The following is a 21,238-nucleotide window of genomic DNA, read 5'->3' as shown; positions in this document are numbered from 1 at the left end:
AATCCAGAGGCATGAGCACACCTCAGCAAGGAACGCTGGTCCTGTTTGTGGGAAGCAACGAGGACATCTCTGTGGGCATCGATTTTTGGAATTGGTGGGTATGGAGCACAAGTACATGAGAATGACTTTTGAAAATTCTCCCAAGGCTCACACAGGGAAGATGGTCATCTGATATATTTGCCCTTTGGATGTGTCACACATGCGTCATATACAGATGCTTCTCATCCCATCACCCTCTTGAAGGCTTAGTTGAGAAATGCACACACATAATGACATAATCGTTCCTGGCCTTCAGATGAGCAAGTGAGTGATGTCTGTCCTAGGCCCTGACGATTCACCAGTGCCAACCAGACGTGCTTCTGGAAGGCTGGTGACCCAACCCCCATAAGACTGCTCGGGACACATGCAGGCCTCTCTTCCCAGAGGTCTGTGTCCTATCAAGGCACGAAGTTGAGGTGGGCAAAGGCATAAACCAAAACCCAACAGGAGAAGGGCAGGAACAGGAGCAGGAGCAGGCATCCCACTCACCCTGCAACTGTGCCAGGCAGCGATACAGACAGGAAGAGGGGTGACCAGGTCAAAGGGAGGTGGAGACAGGGAAAGAGGAGGGGTACAATTTCTGGCTTTATTACTTCTGATAGGCCAAAATCAGAAGGAGCATATAATTCTAATTTCTCTGACTTCACGATACCCTCTTAAACTGGTCCTGAGAACTTCAGACAGCTTCCCTTGAACTTTTCGAGTCACCTAGAGATGTGTTTACAAAGAATAAATGGACAAAAATACAGGCTTTTATACAGGTGGCTTTTTTTTTTTTTAAATTTCTGTTTTATACCCTAAAATGAAACTTCCCTGTTTTTATTTAAGCAATTTCAAGGTGTGGTGAGGACTAAGCTAAGATCCAGAACCCCAACTCCAACAGTTTAATTTTGTCCAATTCTTAATTCAGAGTTTCCCAAGCTGTATTCCACAGAACAGTAGCATTCCTTGAAATGTTAATGAATGGTTCTAGAAATAGCAGTATTTTGGTTAAGCAGATTTACAAAATACTAAATTAAACAAAGTCAAGCAGTTCTCTTCACTGCTGGGCAATAATTATAATAGCCAACTTTTATTGAACACCTACTATATGCTAGGAGTTATGTAAACATAGCTTGAGTTCTGTTGCACCTTACAAAACATTCATAGATGGGGAGTCTGACTAACATCCTAACAGGAAAAAGAGATCTTGGTCAGTGGATGGGGTCAAAACTCAAGAAAACGTTGAGTGGGCAAGTTTTTAAGAGTCTAAAGCTGGCTTGCCCAGTTATAACATTTATCCTATTGACACATTTGTTCAGCCAGCAAATATGAGAAAACAGTTTTGTGCTCCAGTTTGTGTTTTTAATTGGCCAATACTTGGGTGGCTCTACAAGCCAGAGCATGTACACTGAGAGAGACAAATGACACAAGACTAAAACTGACAATGTCCTTCAGTTGCTGTGACTGAGTTGACAGCCAACCCATCATCAGGGTGAGGGAGGGACAGAACCTGCACCTGGAGAGGGAATGACATGGCAGAAGATGGAAGAGAAAGGGCAAAACAGGACATGAGACAACAAACTAATTGTCCCTCATCTCAACCTAGTCTTTAAACAAGCAGCTAACAACAGCTTGACTCAAGAATCGGGTCAAGTGAACCAGGATTTCTGCTAAGTCGTGAACTCACCAAAGATGCCTCTAAATAAGCCAGACATGAAGGATGAATGTCCTACCTCACACAGCAGCTAAACACATGAGTAACTCCACCAGGTAATAAAAGATCTACTGATTAAATGTTTTCCAACTAGCACTCACTATGAAATACGATGACTTTGGTTTTGAAAGTTTTTTTTTTTTTTAATTGTACTTTAAGTTCTAGGGTACATGTGCACAACGTGCAGGTTTGTTACATATGTATACATGTGCCATGTTGGTGTGCTGCACTCATCAACTTGTCAACACCCATCAACTCGTCATTTATATCAGGTATAACTCCCAGTGCCATCCCTCCCACATCCCCCTCCCCACAATAGGCCCCAGTGTGTGATGTTCCCCTTCCCATGTCCAAGTAATCTCATTGTTCAATTCCCACCTATGAGTGAGAACATGCGGTGTTTGGTTTTCTGTTCTTGCGATGGTTTGCTGAGAATGATGGTTTCCAGCTGCATCCATGTCCCTACAAAGGACATGAACTCATCCTTTTTTATGGCTGCATAGTATTCCATGGTGTATATGTGACACATTTTCTTAATCCAGTCTGTCACTGAGGGACATTTGGGTTGATTCCAAGTCTTTGCTATTGTGAATAGTCCCGCAATAAACATACATGTGCATGTGTCTTTATAGCAGCATGATTTATAATCCTTTGGGTATATACCCAGTAATGGGATGGCTGGGTCAAATGGTATTTCTAGTTCTAGATCCTTGAGGAATCGCCATACTGTTTTCCACAATGGTTGAACTAGTTTACAATCTCACCAACAGTGTAAAAGTGTTCCTATTTCTCCACATCCTCTCCAGCACCTGTTGTTTCCTGACTTTTTAATGATCATCATTCTAACTGGTGTGAGATGGTAACTCATTGTGGTTTTGATTTGCATTTCTCTGATGGCCAGTGATAACGAGCATTTTTTCATGTGTCTGTTGGCTGTATGAATGTCTTCTTTTGAGAAGTCTCTGTTCATATCCTTTGCCCACTTTTTGATGGGGTTGTTTGTTTTTTTCTTATAAATTAAGTTCTTTATTCTGGAGTGATAATTATAATAATAACCTCGATAAATTACAATAATAATCATAAATGTAGCAAAACTTCATTTACCCAGTCTCATTAAGAAAAAAAAGATGTTTCAAATAAGCAAATTTTCCAGGTTCCTTAATATCAATTCTCTAAGTATCAAAACTTTTTATATAATCTAAAGACCTTTGATTGGAAATGCTCCTAAAATGAACCACAGACATTGTTGCCTTGGTAACAGAAATATGCTGACTGTGATATGTAAGGCTACGATCATGAACGGTCCAGTCGCCTCCATCACTACTGAGGTGGGGATTGTGCTGTCTACACAATGCTGACACCAAACTTGTGTTTTTCAGATATTATTTCTTCATCCGCACTGGTGGAACATGAGCTGACGACCCTCACTCCTTCCTGCCATGCTTTCTCCCCTTGGCTGCTGGTCCCCTTCCTGCTGGGGCCCTCTAGGGATCTCAACAGCTCACAAATCCAGTCTAAATGCTTCAGGAGGGTAAGGAACACTGTCCATTGCTAGCCACCCCCCAGATGAACTCTGTGCCCTACTTCTTACAAAACCACTTGGATTCTCTGAGCATGCCTTGAGATACTTCACACCTTAGCTCTGGGGCTGGGACTGTCCTCCCGGAGGGACATGTGTCACCTAAGACAAAATTCTACTCAACTTTGCTGGCTATTCTCAGGTTACCCCTCCAGTCCACTTCCCACCCTTCTCCAGCCATCTCTGTGCCCTGGGAAGCCGACATATACTCACAGCACCAGTGGGCACCCCCCACCCTTCCTCTGGCTTCTAGTTGGATTAGCAGGAGGTGAGAGGGCAGAGGAGATAAAGGTGGGATGCCAGCGGCTGCTCTCCCAGACCAGACGCCACAGGCAGTTCCCCACAACCGCCACAGGCCCTGCAGTTCTGGTAACTTTTCCTCCTCTGGCTCCTTCTGGTCTAGTGGTGGTCACAGCTTCCCACCATGTTCACGGGCCCTGGGGTTCTTAACTGTCCTTTGTAGGTTTTTCTAAACATAGCTTTGAAAATAGTGCCTTTACTTATAAGTTCCACTTGATTTCCTTTCAATGTGTCGAATGTATCCTCCAAAGACTCCTACAGACAGAGATCAACCTTATGTGAGCCAGCAAAGTTCTTCTCGCTGAAGTCTTCTCTGAACCATCCAATTCCTCCTTCTTTCCATAACTGCACTCAGTGAAAGTTTGTTATTATTTCACTCACCAGCCCATTTTGCACTTTTGCACATCTGCGTATCCTGATACTGCACAAGCTCCTTGATGCACAAGCGAAACCTCCAGTGTTTTTGTTACCCTGGGACCTAGCCCTGCGTCAAATACAGAAACTGCACTCACTGGAGTTAATGCTGCTGTCACCAGTCACTTCCTGCCACTGACATTGTGCCTGCCCGTAGCATGCCATCGTCCCCACTCTCACTCACTCCCACTAATGTTCTATAAGCCAGGGGGAGAAATCACAAGGCTTGTTATAGCTGTACTTAAAATCAGGGTAAATAGGTTCTGAGTGAGGATTTGAAAGACTCCCCTGTGATAAAATTAATTGATTATAAATCTACTTTAGCTGCTCAGAGGCCTTTGTCACATACTTCTTTTCTCTTGACTGTGTCCTGAATACCTGAGATTACTATAAAACTGGTTCAGCAGCTGCTGCCAAGGGGAAGATTTCCAGCCTTTAACACCAAGATAAGGACAGTCATGCTATAACTATTAGTAATTGCGGTATTTGCCATCACTTTTAATGCACCAACCTAATAACAATATGCTTCTCAGCCAGTGAATGAGTAAATTCATTATTTAAGAAAGCTTTTCTATCAAGTTTGCTATTAAAGAAAAAAAAGCTAAACTAAATATTATCTCCATCATCAGAAACTCGATTCCCTACATTTGGGTAAAATTAAGGAATCATTGGCAACTTTTTGGTGTGATTAGTAGAAATATTGTTATGTTTTTAAAAAGAGTGTTCCAGTACTGGTGGCATAGTTTGTATCAGATTAACTCTCTCCAAAAATAATTCTATATCCTGGACAAAATTTTTTTTTTTTTTTTTTGAGATGGAGCGTCACTCTTGTCACCCAGGCTGGAGTGCAGTGGCGTGATCTTGGCTCACTGCAACCTCTGCCTCCTGGGTTCAAGCAATTCTGCTGCCTCAGCCTCCCGGGTAGCTGGGACTATAGGCGCCCACCACCACACCCAGTTAATTTTTGTATTTTTGGTAGAGATGGGGTTTCACGATGTTGGCCAGGCTGATCTCGAACTTCTGACCTCAGGTGATTCACCCACCTCGGCCTCCCAAAGTGCTGGGATTATAGACAGGAGCCACCGCACCCAGCCAAATTCTTTTTTGAAGAACTACTTGAAAGCACTAGAAATTGACCAAATGCAGACAGTAGCTAGCAGAGACTTGACCCTAAAAAGAAGAGACAACACTATTTGGAAACTAAATTGACAGGGCTTTTCCCTTGAGGGTACCCCCTGGTCCCAGAAGCAGGGGGCAGGTGGCACTCAAGCAGAAGGTCACAAGCTTCTTGGCTTTAAAGATCAGAAGAGATAGGTGAGAGCTGGTATCAAGGGGGTAATTCCTGGGAAGAACAGAGCCACAGAGAAAGGAGCACCCACGTCTTTTCATAAACTTCTGTGGTCCCTGGTTAATTCCTAAACTGCACATGCACAAGGGACGCATCAGGAGTCCAGTAGAAAGAGGGAAGGCTGAGAAGTTGAGGAACATCTGAACTGCTGCCATCTGCACAGAAGAGAGTTTGGAGTTGGAACCCCACCAAACTAGAGGAAATTGGGGAATGCCTCAGACTTTCCACTAAAACTCCACAAAAGGACCACACGTTAGGAGTCAAGACTATGTCCAAAGACTAACAATTCATCCTAAGACTAAAAGCAAAACCAAAACAGAGCAATCCTAAGAAAAAACAAAACCAAGTTTCCAAAAGTTCAAGGATGTCAGTCAGTCATTTAACCACCTGCTAGAACAAAAATTAAGGCTTCAAATGAATACTCTGAATACAATCTTTATAACATATCATCCACAACATCCAGTATAAAATAAAAATATACTGGACATGCAGGGGCTGGAGAGGTGACCTATACTCAAGAAAAATATCATGAATAGAAAGTGACCTGGGGATGATATAAATGTTGGAATTAGCAGATATGAGCTGTAAGGCAGCTATTATAAACATGTTTAGGGACTTTTCAAAAAGATGGCCAAAGAGGCCGGGCACGATGGCTCACATCTGTAATCCCAGCACTTTGGGAGGCCAAGGTGGGCAGGTCACTTAAGGTCAGAAGTTCAAGACCAGCCTGACCAACATGGTGAAACCCTGTCTCTAAAAAAAAAAAAAAATTAGCTGAGAGAGGTGGCCTTTGCTACTAGGGAGGATGAAGCAGGAAAACTGTTTGAACGCAGGAAGCAGAGGTTGCAGTGAGCTGAAAGTGAGCCACTGCACTCCAGCTTGGGCAACACAGCAAGACTCTGTCTCAAAAAATAAATAAATAAATAAATAAATAAATAAATATAAATAAAAAATAAAAGATGGCCAAAGAACAAAGCTAGAGGCATCACACTACCTGACTTTGAACCTTACTACAAGGCTACAGTAACTAAAACAGTACAGTACTGCTACCAAAACAGAGATATAGACCAATGGAACAGAACAGAGGCCTCAGAAATAATACCACACATCTACAACCAGTTAATCTTTGACAAATCTGACAAAAACAAGCAATGAGGTAAGTTTCCCAGTTAATAAATGGTGTTAGGAAAACTGGCTAGCCATATGCAGAAAACTGAAACTCGATCCCTTCCTTACACCTTACACAAAAATTAATTCAAATGGATTAAAAACTTAAATGTAAGACCCAAAACCATAAAAACCCTAGAAGAAAACCTAAGTAATACCATTCAGGATATAGGCATGGGCAAAGACTTCATGACAAAAACACCAAAAGCAATGGCAACAAAAGCCAAAATTGACAAATGTGATCTAATCAAACTAAAGACCTTCTGCACAGTAAAAGAAACTAGCATCAGAGTGAACAGGCAACCTATAGAATGGGAGAAAATTTTTGCAATCTATCCATCTGTCAAAGGGCTAATATTCAGAATCTACAAAGAATGTAAACAAATTTACAAGAAAAAAACAAACAACCCCATTAAAAAGTTGGTGAAGGATATGAACAGACACTTAAAAACAGAAGGATATGAGCAGACACTTCAAAAGAAGACATTTATGAGGCTGACAAACATATGAAAAAAAGCTCATCATCACTGGTCATTAGGGAAATGCAAATCAAAACCACAATGAGATATCATCTCACGCCAGTTAGAATGGTGATCATTAAAAAGTCAGGAAACAACAGATGCTGGAGAGGATATGGAGAAATAGGAATGCTTTTACACTGTTGGTGGGAGTGTAAATTAGTTCAACCATTGTGGAAGATAGTGTGATGATTCCTCAAGGATCTAGAACCAGAAATACCATTTGACCTAGCAACCCCATTACTGGGTATATACCCAAAGGATTATAAATTATTCTGCTGTAAAGACACATGCACACGTATGTTTATTGCAGCACTGTTCACAATAACAAAGACTTGGAACCAACCCAAATGCCCATCACTGATAGACTGGATAAAGAAAATGTAGCACATATACACTACGGAATACTATGCAGCCATAAAAAAAAGGATGAGTTCATGTCCTTTGCTGGGACATGGATGAAGCTGGGAAGCATCATTCTCAGCAAACTAACACAGGAACAGAAAACCAAACACCACATGTTCTCACTCATAAATGGGAGTCAAAGAATGAGAACACATGGAGACAGGGAGGGGAGCATCACACTCTGATGCCTACTGGGGAGTGGGGGGCTACGTGAGGGATAGCATTAGGAGAAATAACTAATGTAGATGACGGGTTGATGGGTGCAGCAGACCACCCATGGCACGTGTATACCTATGTAACAAACCTGCACGTTCTGCATATGTATCCCAGAACTCAAAGTATAATGAAAAAAAATTTTATATTTTTGAGTTAAAAATATAAAAAATGAAAATAAATTGAAATGAAAATAAATTTAAAAATAAAATAAAATAAAAATAAAAATAAAAAGTTGGCCAAAGAGAGTTACCAGATGGGTAATCTCAGCAGATAAATGAAAGTTATAAAAAAAAAAAAAAAAGAAAGAAAGAAATTGTAGAACTGAAAACTACAATATTGAAAAAGGAAATAGTCACTAGACAGGCTTAAAAGCAGATTGGAGACAGCAGAAGAGTCCATGATCTTGAAGGTATCACAGTAGAAAATGTCCCAATCTAAAGAACAGAAACAAACACCAGTATACAAAAATCAAGTGTATTTATATATACTAGCAATGAACAATTGGAAATGATTGTTTTATTCTGTGTCCAACAGCAGCAAAAGACATAAAATCACTTTTTTAAAAAATCAGAAATATGCAGGATCTTTACACAGAAAACTACAAACATTGCTGAGATAAAGAAGACCCAAAGTGTCTCACGTTCATGGATTGAAAGACTCAATATATCTGAGATGTCAGTTTTCCCCCAAATTGATGTACAGATCAATACAATCCAAATCAAAAATCCAGGATTTTTTTTTAGAAACTAACAAGTTGATTCTTAAATCAAATTGACTAGTTGATTTATATAGAAAAAGGAAAAAACATAGAGTAGGCAAAACTTTTTCAAAGAGAAGGACAAATTAGGGGGCTCACATTGCCAGATTTGAATATTTGCTACAAAGCTACAGTTTTTAAGATAGTATAGAACTGGTGTAAGAATAGACAAATAGATAAATGGAACAGAATAAAGAGTCTAAACTTGAGTTTTGACGAAGACACGTGAGCAAGTCAATGGGAGAAACAAAGTCTTTTCAACGCAGAGTGGCAGAACAAAAGAAGATGGGACAAAACTAAAACTTGATTCCTAACTCACAGCAAATACAAAAATTCACTTGAGACAGATCACAGACCTAAAATAAAAGTCCAAATTTTTATGAAGCTCTGAAAGAAAACCAGAAAATATCTTTGTGACTTTAGGGTTGGCAAATTTTTTATTAAAGATGGTACCAAAAAAGCTGAACATTAAAAAAACTGACTACATCTGAATTTAAAAAATAAAATAAAATAAAGAAAACCTCTGCTCATCAAAAAGCACATTTAAAATATTAAAATGCAGGTAAAAGGCAGAGAAAATATTCATTATACATACATCTGACTTATATCCAGAACATTTAAAAAAGAACTCTTTCAAACAACAACAAAGAGACAGCCTAATTTTAAAATGGGCAAAGTATTTCAGCACACCAGTCACAAAAGTGAAGTAGCCAATAAGCACATGAAAAGTAGCTCAAAACCACTAGTCATCGGAATACAATTTAAACCACAACGAGGCAGCATTTTACATCCATCAGAATAGCTAAAATTAAAAAGCTGACACCACCAAATGTAGATAAGGTTGTAGAACAACTGTAACTCCATACATTGCTGGTGGGAATGTAAAATGATACTACTTTGACAGCTTCTTACACAGTTAAACGTGCATCTATGCTATGATGCCTGGACATTTACTCAACAGAAATGAAAGCATGGGTTGGCAAAAAACTTATACAAGAATGCTTATTGCAGCTTTGGTCACAATAGTTCCAAACTGGAAAAAAAAAAAATCCATCAACAGAAGAATACACAAATTGTGGTGTATTTGAACAACATAGTTATTACTCGGCAAGGAGGATTGAGTAGGTAAACAAAGCAGCCAGGAAGCTCGAACTGGGTGGAGCACACTGCAGCTCTAGGAGGCCTGCCTGCCTCTGTAGACTCCACCTCTAGGGGCAGGACATAGCCAAACAAAAGGCAGCAGAAACCCCTGCAGATTTAAATGTCCCTGTCTGACAGCTTTGAAGAGAGTAGTGGTTCTCCCAGAACGGAGTTTGAGATCTGAGAACGGACAGACTGCCTCTGCAAGTGGAGGACCCTCAAGTAACCTAACTGGAAGGCACACCCCAGTAGGGGCAGACTGACACCTCACATGGCTGGGTACCCCTCTGAGACGAAACTTCCAGAGAAATGATCAGGCTGCAACATTTGCTGTTCAGCAATATTTGCTGTTCTGCAACCTCCACTGCTGATACCTAGGCAAACAGAGTCTGGAGAGGACCTCCAGCAAACTCCAACAGATGTGCAGCTGAGGATCCTGACTGTTAGAAGGAAAACTAACAAATAGAAAGGACATCCACACCAAAACCCCATCTGTACGTCACCATCATCAAAGACCAAAGGTAGATAAAACCACAAAGACGGGGAAAAAACAGAGCAGAAAAGCTGAAAATTCTAAAAATCAGAGTGCCTCTCCCCCTCCAAAGGAACGCAGCTCCTCACCAGCAACGGAACAAAGCTGGATGGAGAATGACTTTGATGAGTTGACAGAAGAAGGCTTCAGACGATCAAACATCTCTGAACTAAATGAGGAAGTTTGAACCCATCACAAAGAAGCTAAAAACTTTGAAAAAAGATTAGATGAATGGTTAACTAGAATAACCAATGTAGAGAAGTCCTTAAATGATCTGATGGAACTGAAAACCATGGCACGAGAACTACGTGATGAATGAACAAGTTCAGTAACTGATTCAATCAACTGTAAGAAAGAGTATCAGTGATTGAGGATCAAATGAATGAAATGAAGCAAGAAGAGAAGTTTGGAGAAAAGAGGGTAAAAAGAAACAGAGAAAGCCTCCAAGAAATATGGGACTATGTGAAAAGACCAAATCTACGTCTGACTGGTGTACCTGAAAGTTGCCAGGAGACTGGAACCAAGTTGGAAAACACTCTACAGGATACTATCCAGGAGAACTTCCCCAACCTAGCAAGGCAGGCCAACATTTAAATTCAGGAAATACAGAGAACACCACAAAGATACTACTCCAGAAGAGCAACTCCAAGACACATAATTGTCAGATTCACCAAAGTTGAAATGAAAGAAAATATGTTAAGGGCAGCCACAAAGAAAGGTCACATTACCCACAAAGGGAAGCCAATCAGACTAAGAGAAGATCTCTCAGTAGAAACTCTACAAGCCAGAAGAGAGTGGGGGCCAATATTCAACATTCTTAAAGAAAAGAATTTTCAAACCAGAATTTCATATCCAGCCAAACTAAGCTTCATAAGTGAAGGAGAAATAAAATCCTTTACAGACAAGCAAATGCTGAGAGATTTTGTCACCACCAGGCCTGCCCTACAAAAGATCCTGAAGGAAGCACTAAACATGGAAAGGAACAACTGGAACCAGCCACTGCAAAAGCATGCCAAAATGTAAAGAACATCGATGCTGGGAAGAAACTGCATCAACTAATGAGCAAAATAACCAGCGAATATCATAATGACAGAATCAAATTCACACATAACAATATTAACCTTAAATGTAAATGGGCTAAATGCTCCCATTAAAAGACACAGACTGGCAAATTGGATAAAGAGTCAAGACCCATCAGTGTGCTGTATTCAGGAGACCCATCTCACAGGCAGAGACACATATAGGCTCAAAATAAAGGGATGAAGGAAGATCTACTAAGAAAATGGAAAACAAAAAAAGGCAGGGGTTGCAATCCTAGTCTCTGATAAAACAGACTTTAAACCAACAAAGAACAAAAGAGACAAAGAAGGGCATTACATAATGGTAAAGGGATCAATTCAACAAGAAGAGCTAACTATCCTAAATATATATGCACCCAATACAGGAGCACCCAGATTCATAAAGCAAGTCCTTAGAGACTTGCAAAAAGACTTAGACTCCCACACAATAATAATGGGAGACTTTAACACCTCACTGTCAACATTAGAAAGATCAACAATACAGAAAGTTAACAAGGATATCCAGGAACTGAACTCAGCCCTGCACCAAGCGGACCTAACAGACATCTACAGAACTCTCCACCCCAAATCAACAGAATACACATTCTTCTCAGCACCACATCACACTTATTCCAAAATTGACCACATAGTTGGAAGTAAAGCACTCCTCAGCAAATGTAAAACAACAGAAATTATAACACACTGTCTCTCAGACCACAGTGCAATCAAATTAGAACTCAGGATTAAGAAACTCACTCAAAACTGTTCAACTCCATGGAAACTGAACAACCTGCTCCTGTATGACTACTGGGCACACAACGAAATGAAGGCAGAAATAAAGATGTTCTTTGAAACCAATTAGAACAAAGACACAACATACCAGAATCTCTGGGACACATTTAAAGCAGTGTGCAGAGGGAAATTTATAGCACTAAATGCCCACAAGAGAAAGCAGGAAAGATCTAAAATTGACACCCTAACATCACAATTAAAGGAACCAGACAAGCAAGAGCAAACACATTCAAAAGCCAGCAGAAGGCAAGAAATAACAAAGATCAAAGCAGAACTGAAGGAGACAGAAACACAAAAAAAAACCCTTCAAAAAAATCAAAGAATCCAGGAGCTGGTTTTTTGAAAAGATCAACAAAATTGATAGACCACTAGCAAGATTAATAAAGAAGAAAAGAGAGAAGAATCAAATAGATGCAATAAAAAAATGATAAAGGGATATCACCACCGATCCCACAGAAATACAAACTACCATCAGAGAACACTATAAACACCTCTGCACAAGTAAACTAGAAAATCTAGAAGAAATGGATAAATTCCTGGACACATACACCCTCCCAAGACTAAACCAGGAAGAAGTTGAATCCCTGAATAGACCAATAGCAGGCTCTGAAATTGACGCAATAATTAATAGCCAACCAACCAAAAAAAGTCCAGGACCAGACAGATTCACACCCGAATTCTACCAGAGGTACAAGGAGTCGTTGGTACCATTCATTCTGAAACTATTCCAATCAATAGAAAAAGAGAGAATCCTCCCCAACTCATTTTATGAGGCCGACATCATCCTGATACCAAAGCCTGGCAGAGACACAACAAAAAAAGAGAATTTTAGACCAATATCCCTGATGAACATCGATGCAAAAATCCTCAATAAAATACCAGTTTGATGTGCTAATCCAGCAGCACATCAAAAAGGTTATCCACCACAATCAAGTGGGCTTCATCCCTGGGATGTAAGGCTAGTTCAACATACACAAATCAATAAATGTAATCCAGCATATAAACTGAACCAAAGACAAAAACCACATGATTCTCTCAATAGTTGCAGAAAAGGCCTTTGACAAAATTCAACAGCCTTCATGCTAAAAACTCTCAATAAATTCAGTATTGATGGGACATATCTCAAGATAATAAGAGCTATTTATGACAAACCCACAACCAATATCATACTGAATGGGCAAAAACTGGAAGCACTCCCTTTGAAAACTGACACAAGACAAGGATGCCCTCTCTCACCACTCCTATTCAACATAGTGTTGGAAGTTCTGGCTAGGGCAATCAGGTGGGAGAAAGAAATAAAGGGTATTCAACTGAGAAAAGAGGAGGTCAAATTGTCCCTGTTTGCAGATGACATGATTGTATATTTAGAAAACCCCATCGTCTCAGCCCAAAATCTCCTTAAGCTGATAAGCAACTTCAGCAAAGTCTCAGGATACAAAATCAATGTGCAAAAATCACAAGCATTCTTATACACCAATAACAAACAGAGAGCCAAATCATGAGTGAACTCCCATTCACAATTGCTTCAAAGAGAATAAAATACCTAGGAATCCAACTTGCAAGGGATGTGAAGGACCTCTTCAAGGAGAACTACAAACCACTGCTCAACGAAATAAAAGAGGACAGAAACAAATGGAAGAATATTCCATGCTCCTGGATAGGAAGAATCGATATCATGAAAATGGCCATACTGCCCAGGTAATTTATAGATTCAATGCCACCTCCATCAAGGTACTAACGACTTTCTTCAGAGAACTGGAAAAAACTACTTTAAAGTTCATATGGAACCATAAAAGAGCCCGCATTGCCAAGACAATCCTAAGCCAAAAGAACAAAGCTGGAGGCATCACGCTACCTGACTTCAAACTATACTGCAAGGCTACAGTAACCAAAACAGCATGGTACTGGTACCAAAACAGAGATATAGACCAACGGAACAGAACAGAGCCCTCAGAAATAATACCACACATCTACAACCAGCTGATCTTTGACAAACCTGACAAAACCAAGAAATGGGGAAAGGATTCCCTATTTAATAAATGGTGCTGGGAAAACTGGCTAGCCATGTGTAGAAAGCTGAAACTGGATCCCTTCCTTACACCTTATACAAAAATTAATTCAAGGTGGATTAAAGACTTAAATTTTAGACCTAAAACCATAAAAACCCTAGAAGAAAACCCAGGCAATACCATTTAGGACATAGTCTTGGGCAAGGACTTCATGCCTAAAACACCAAAAGCAATGGCAACAAAAGCTAAAATTGACAAATGGGACCTAATTAAACTGAAGAGCTTCTTCACAGCAAAAGAAACTACCATCAGAGTGAAAGGCAACCTACAGAATGGGAGAAAATTTTTACAATCTACTCATCTGACAAAGGGCTAATATCCAGAATCTACAAAGAACTCAAACAAATTTACAAGAAAAAAAACAAACGACCCCATCAAAAAGTTGATGAAGGATATGAACAGACACTTCTCAAAAGAAGACATTTATGCAGCCAACAGACACATGAAAAAATACTCATCACCACTGACCATCAGAGACATGCAAATCAAAACCACAATGAGATACCATCTCACGCCAGTTAGAATGGCGATCATTAAAAAGGTCAGGAAACAACAGGTGCTGGAGTGGATGTGGAGAAATAGGAACACTGTTGGTGGGACTGTAAAGTAGTCCAACCGTTGTGGAAGACAGTTTGGCGATTCCCCAAGTATCTAGAACTAGAAATACCATTTGACCCAGCCATCCCATTACTGGGTATATACCCAAAGGATTATAAATCATGCTGCTATAAAGACACATGCACATGTATGTTTATTGCAGTACTATTCACAATAGCAAAGACTTGGAACCAACCCAAATGTCCATCAATGATAGACTGGATTAAGAAAATGTGGCACATATACACCATGGAATACTATGCAGCCATAAAAAAGGATGAGTTCATGTCCTTTGCCAGGACATGGATGAAGCTGGAAACCATTATTCTCAGCAAACTATCGCAAGGACAGAAAACCAAACACTGCATGTTCTCACTCATAGGTGGGAATTGAACAATGAGAATACTGGGACACAGGGTGGGGAACATCACACACCGGGGCCTGTCGTGGGGTGGGGGAAGTGGGGAAGGATAGCATTAGGAGATATACCTAATGTAAATGACGAGTTAATGGGTGCAGCACACCAACATGGCACATGTATACATTTGTAACAAACCTGCACATTGTGCACATGTACCCTAGAACTTAAAGTATAGTAAAAAAGGTATTACTCAGCAACTTTTTTAAAAAGAATGAACTACTAAGATGTGCATCACCATGCAAAATCTCAAAAGCAGCATATAAAGTGAAAGAAGCTAGACACAAGAGTATAAACCACATGATTTCACTCATACAATATGTGCTGTATGAATTCAAAACTGGACAAAACTAATGTGTGGTAATAGAAATAAAAATGCCTGCTTATGGAGGTGGTAATTGATTGGAAAGGGACATGAATGAACAGTATATGACCCCGCAAATGTCCTATATCTTGACTGGAGTGGTGCTTACAAGGACATACACTTTCAGCAAAGTTGACCAAATTGTACAATTAAGATCTATATATTTCATTCCATACAAATTTTAACAAAATAATAAAGAACCTTATCTTTTAAACACATACTAAAATATTTACAGATGAAATCATGATGTCTTAGATCTGCCTCAAAATTTTCAGGATGTGAGAGTAGGGAAAAGGTTATAAATCAAATTAGATCAAGCTGATAATTGTAGGATCTGAGTGATGGGGTCACGGTGTTTCCCTTTACTGGGCTTTCTATTTGTGTATATTTGAAATTTGCCATTTTTTATAGTTTTGCGTATTAATCAATTTCCTAAATGAACAACCTAAGCCTAGAAAATTGTAGAAGCTTTTCCACAGTCCGTACCTTTAGAACACATGAAAAACCATTAATAATAAGGTCAACATTTGTATTTTTGTCCAGTCTAGTACTGGTTTCTCATCATTTAACGAAAATAATTCTTTTTTTAAAGAAAAAGACATTTGTAGATCTCAAATGTCAACCTAAAAGGATAGGGTAACACACCAATGATCAACACTCTCTTATTCCCATTTGCAATCCATCATACTGAACTGATTTAAATCATTCTGGAACCCACTTAAAAGTCTTTGGAAACTATGGAAATAATGAATTTTATATGCTTATTAGCTATCAGGAAAAATAATAATTCATTATAATTATCCTGAAAGTATCCCTTCAGTTTGAGAATTCCATTGTCTTCAAATTTCAAGAAATGCCCCATAGTCTTCACAAGGTTGGGTCATGCTATATCTTATATATTTTAAAGAGACTGATCTTTTTAGCCTATTTTATAAGAAAATTGTTTCACTCCTTTGGGCAATTAAAAGATACTCTATTTCTTTTTCGAAACCTTTAAGGCTAATATACTCTACTAATGTGGTAAGACTTATTTCTCTTAAGAAATTTACCAAAACTATACAGAGTATTCCAGATGCAGATGTATCATGATTTGGAATCATAAAGATATTCTCAATATTTTGAAAGGTAGAATGACCTGAGCCCAATAAATAGACTGGCCACCATACAAGAGAGACTCCTGGGTACATGTCTTAGGGGGATGCATTACCTCAACATTATAGGAATTCTTAACAGGCTTATAGATCACAAAATTTTACAACTGGAGGGGAATTTAGACCTCATACAGTACAACCAGTATACTGTGTACATGAGAAACTGAAGCCCACAACAGTAGCCTGATTCACCCAACATCATGCAGAGGGAAAGATGGAGCTGCAACTAGAACTGAAGTCTCCTAACACCAAACAAGCACCTTCAACATCAGTGTCCATGTGTTTATCAAGCAACACACTTCCCTAAACACCTAACTTACACCCAGGGGTAGAACTCCAAGTATATCAGTCTCTTCTTTAGAAGACTTGATATGATTCTCTAGCAAGTATAAAGAGTTCCAAGATGTTATCCGCATATCAGGTGGGATTAACAGAAAGAAAGAAATTTGCCCTAGCAAACACAACTTTTAATTAACTGTCAGGAAAATATGAACTATGAAAAAAAAAGGTAACATTGGATATTAGATTTGTTAAAGTCAGCCTTAGGGTTGTTGAAAATAATTTTGTAAATTGACATAAGGCCAGAAAAGGAGGCTAATCTCTTTAGATCCACTGCTGACAAAGCCAATTCATCATTATTTAAGGATCTGCTATAATTTTTTAAGAGCTGAGATGCAGAATTTAAAGGGAAAAAAAATCATCTTAACCAGTGTTCTCAAAGAACTGAGGCATCAAAACTCTTATATGTGAAATATCACTATCATCTGATACAAGTGCCCTCCCTCACTCTCAGGGCATAATGAATACATTACGGAGGTCAGAAGTCAGCTCACATTCTTCTTCTGCACCCACATTCTATTGCATTCGTGGTGAGCCACTTCAATGTCCCTGTCCGTTATCCATTCATTCAACACCGCAGCCTCTTGGTTCCTTCCCCGCCATTTTTTCATCTCCATTTAATTTCGTCAATTCACTTTTATGCACATACTCTCTACCAATGTCTCCCAGACTTTAATATGCAGACAGTGTTCCCTGAGGATTTTGTTCAAATGCAGATCATGATTCAGTAGGTCTGAGGAATGGGGGACTATGATTCTTCAGTTCTATAATCTCCCATGTGATGCTAATGCCACCGGTCCATAGACCACACTTTGGGTAGCAAGCCCATAGACCTTATTATCACCTGAAACAGCTCGATTTTCAAAATCCTTGGAAATCATACTTTTTACTACTATCCCCTTGCCTTCCTACATTCTTCTGTGGGCAAAATAAGCTCTTTGAACTCAGACTTTCATCTTCCTTGATTCCGCTTCTAGGCTTGGTCACAGAACTCTGAATGGAGCAGTCTCCAAAAAGAAGGTGATATAGATAGACACAGTGCTATTCAGGCAGAGGTGCCAGCGGGAAACTGGAAGTGGGGCTGTCACTCAGGAGACAGGTTGGAGTCTGAGATAGAAGGTTAGGTGTTATCCACATAGAGGTGAACATCCTGCTCAGGCAAGCAGATGTGTTGCCTAGAAACAGTGTTTAGAGAGAAAAGGGCCAAGGGAAAAAGTTTGGGAAACATCAGTATTCGTGGAGTAAGTAAAAAACAGGCGTCATCAAAGACGACTAAGAAGGATGCGGCAATGTAGGTAGAGAACTTGGAGATGACGGTGTTTTGGCAGTCAAGGAAGGAACAAATCTCAAAAAGACACAGATCTTTCCAAACCGCTCCTCTAAGAATCCCTCCATTCAAGTGGGGTTATTTCACTATTCCTTAAACGTGTCTAATGCATCTCTAATTCTAAGCCTGGATTTCCTGTATTTGCCTCACTTAAGAGGTTCGTCTCTGCTCATCTATTTTGACCCACGAGGGGCCCCTAACACAGGTGCTAAATTGTCCTCGCAGCACGTAGTACAATACCTTACCCAGAGGAGGAGCTCAGTGAGTGCTGGAGTGTGCGTATATGGGTTCAACCACCAACCATCTTCAGGCTTAACTATATGCGTGCTGATAGGGAGAGTCAAGTGGTTAGCAAAAATATATGTGCACTGAGAGGTCAAATAAACCGCATCTGAAATCTGTTTAATCCAAGGAATTCTTGAACATACGGTTACCATAAATATATGTCACCACTGAGCACAGAAAAGGAAAAATAACCTAAGATCGAAATGAATGTAGTATGTGTGGCAACAGTGGGAAAATTGGTATGTCAATCTCACACAGAATTGTTGACTAACAAAGAAATTAAATCTCTTTAAGATCTTTAAGACAGGGTAGAAACACAGCTGTCCAACACCAGTGATTTAGTAATTATCCCACATAGAGATATCTGGGTAGAAGAAATAATTAATAAAGGTCTTCAAATTCAGGCCAATAGTCATATTGTTTATTATACAAAACATAACCCTCTGTGCACCCGCCCCCCACTTCCAAATCACAGTCTGTGGGGCAAGATTTTTAAAGATCTTTATAGAAGAAACAAGTTTTTTTCTCCAGAGGAGAAAAAAAATCAGAAGACAAATACTAATCCAAACTAATTTCCTGCAGCTTGAGCTCCTTTGAAATGTTACAATCAGTAAGAGGGCTGAGTCCCCAGCAATATATTATTCCAGTTCCTCTCTGTTAACAATTGGCTGGACCCCAGAAAGGATATCACTTAAAACTGTTACTACATACACACTGCTTGCAGGGCCACAGGGAGGTTCTGCACTCGGCTGCTGGGCTGTTTTCTTTGGATACTATCACTCAAAGTGCTTGAGCTTAAAAAAGGAAAAAAAAAAAAAACCCCTTTACAATCATTTTTCATAACTTCCAAGAGCAACTCAGTGTGGTTTACTTCATTTAACAAATTAAAGTCTCTGGCACACCAGCTGGCACACCCTCAGGTCATCGATTATTTTAAAGCCCATCAATTAATATTTATTGAACCACTACCTTGGGCTCCTCCACCACATCTACCCACATGGATAGCAGCATCAATGGCCAGACCTTATGAACCAGAACTCTGCCCTAAGACTTTAAAAATCTTTGGCTGCTGTCAGCATCAAACACCAGAGTCCTTGGTTAGTACCGTGGCCAAGGAAGCTGGCAGTGGCCTGTCAGTCTCTCTTCTTCCAAGCTGGAAGGCTGACTACATGGGCATGCTTTTCTGGGTGCTGTCAAATGATCTAAAATGCAGAGTAATTTTGCTTCTGCTTTACTAGTGCAATGCAAAACTTCATGCAAGGGAGTTTCAGCTGTGAATGTGGCCATCAGGTGGTCTGACTGAAGACGTGTCTCATGAGCAGGGCTCTCTTTTTTTTTTTTTTTTTTTTTTTTTTTTTTTTTTTTTTTTTGAGACGGAGTCTCGCTCTGCAGCCCAGGCTAGAGTGCAGTGGCAGGATCTCAGCTCACTGCAAGCTCCGCCTCCCGGGTTCACGCCATTCTCCAGCCTCAGCCTCCCGAGTAGCTGGGACTACAGACGCCCGCCACCTCGCCCGGCTACACAGGGTTTCACCGTGTTAGCCAGGATGGTCTCGATCTCCTGACCTCGTGATCCACCCGTCTCGGCCTCCCAAAGTGCTGGGATTACAGGCTTGAGCCACCGCGCCCGGCCAGGGCTCTCTTACCAAAGGAGTAAATCCTGGCATTTGAGGGACACTCTCATCTCCTGTGACTGACAGCAAAAAATCACCTTTAAATTTGTTTACTTTAAGCCTTCCTTTCCCAGGTCCCTCCTTTAAATGCAATGTCCTGGTAAAGCTAATCTACTGAGCCTCTAATATAAGAGTTCCTCACCAAGTTAAAAAAAAAAAAAAAAAAAGGATGCTGAGACCCTGAGGTGCTCAGAGGCATTGAAAGGGGTAAGAAAGACAGGAAATAAAAAGGAAATCTGAGCTTTTATCCTCTACAGATTTGCCTCAGACTCCTTCAGTTACACTGACGGGTATAACTACTGGAGCTGATACATGTTCTTTCTACAGGCTGAACTGGTCATGTGTCTATAGTCCATATTTTAAGTGATTGGACTATTCTAACAAGAATTTAAATTGTGTTTCAATTGTGAAGAAGTTGGCCAAATTAACTAAAGTGCCCTTCTCCTTCATACAGGAAAAAAAAAAAAAAAAAAAGAAAAGAAAATAGCATAGCATTTCAATTATGAAACATATTCCCACACTGCATTGCTATTTTACTCATGCATATTTAAGTGTATTGTCACCATTAGTACAAAACATCTTTCTAACTGAAATTAACTACATCACCACACATAATGGAAAAAAACCAGTGACTATCTTTCAGAAGGGCAAAATGAAGCTCATTGCTTGGAAAAGACTGTTTTCACAGGTATCGTGGCTCTTCACATTTTCAGATTGTACCACTTCAATAGTATTTTTGAAATTAATAAATCCACACCTGCCAATATGTGCCAATTGCAAGCAAATACTTATTTACAATCAAACAAAAAGCACTCTAATCAGGAGATTCCCAAGTTCTTCAAATATTCTGATTTAGCACAACTAAAGTTAATTAAATGTTAGTGGAATAAACAAGTTTCCCTTTTAGTCCAAGAAAATGGGAGGAACATATATTTTTTAGATTTAAATACCTGTTTATTTAAATATATTCTGAACACCAACTGATAGTTCTTTAGCTAGAGAAAATGAATGGCTTTTCATCAGCCATTCCTCCTGCAAGACCTCAGTCCACTTGATT

The 21,238-nt window shown here is 39.7% G+C and overlaps 1 protein-coding gene across 5 annotated transcripts in view; it reads right to left on the bottom strand.

The window, feature by feature from the left end:
• Positions 1–21,238, bottom strand: part of NPR3 (natriuretic peptide receptor 3) — an 82,586-nt gene that overhangs the window by 18,208 nt on the left and 43,140 nt on the right. The gene's annotated exons all lie outside the window — the stretch shown is intronic.

The sequence above is a fragment of the Theropithecus gelada genome, chromosome 6, assembly GCF_003255815.1.
Source record: "Theropithecus gelada isolate Dixy chromosome 6, Tgel_1.0, whole genome shotgun sequence".
In the NCBI taxonomy this organism is placed as follows: domain Eukaryota; kingdom Metazoa; phylum Chordata; class Mammalia; order Primates; family Cercopithecidae; genus Theropithecus; species Theropithecus gelada.
This window is presented reverse-complemented; position numbering and strand designations above follow the sequence as displayed.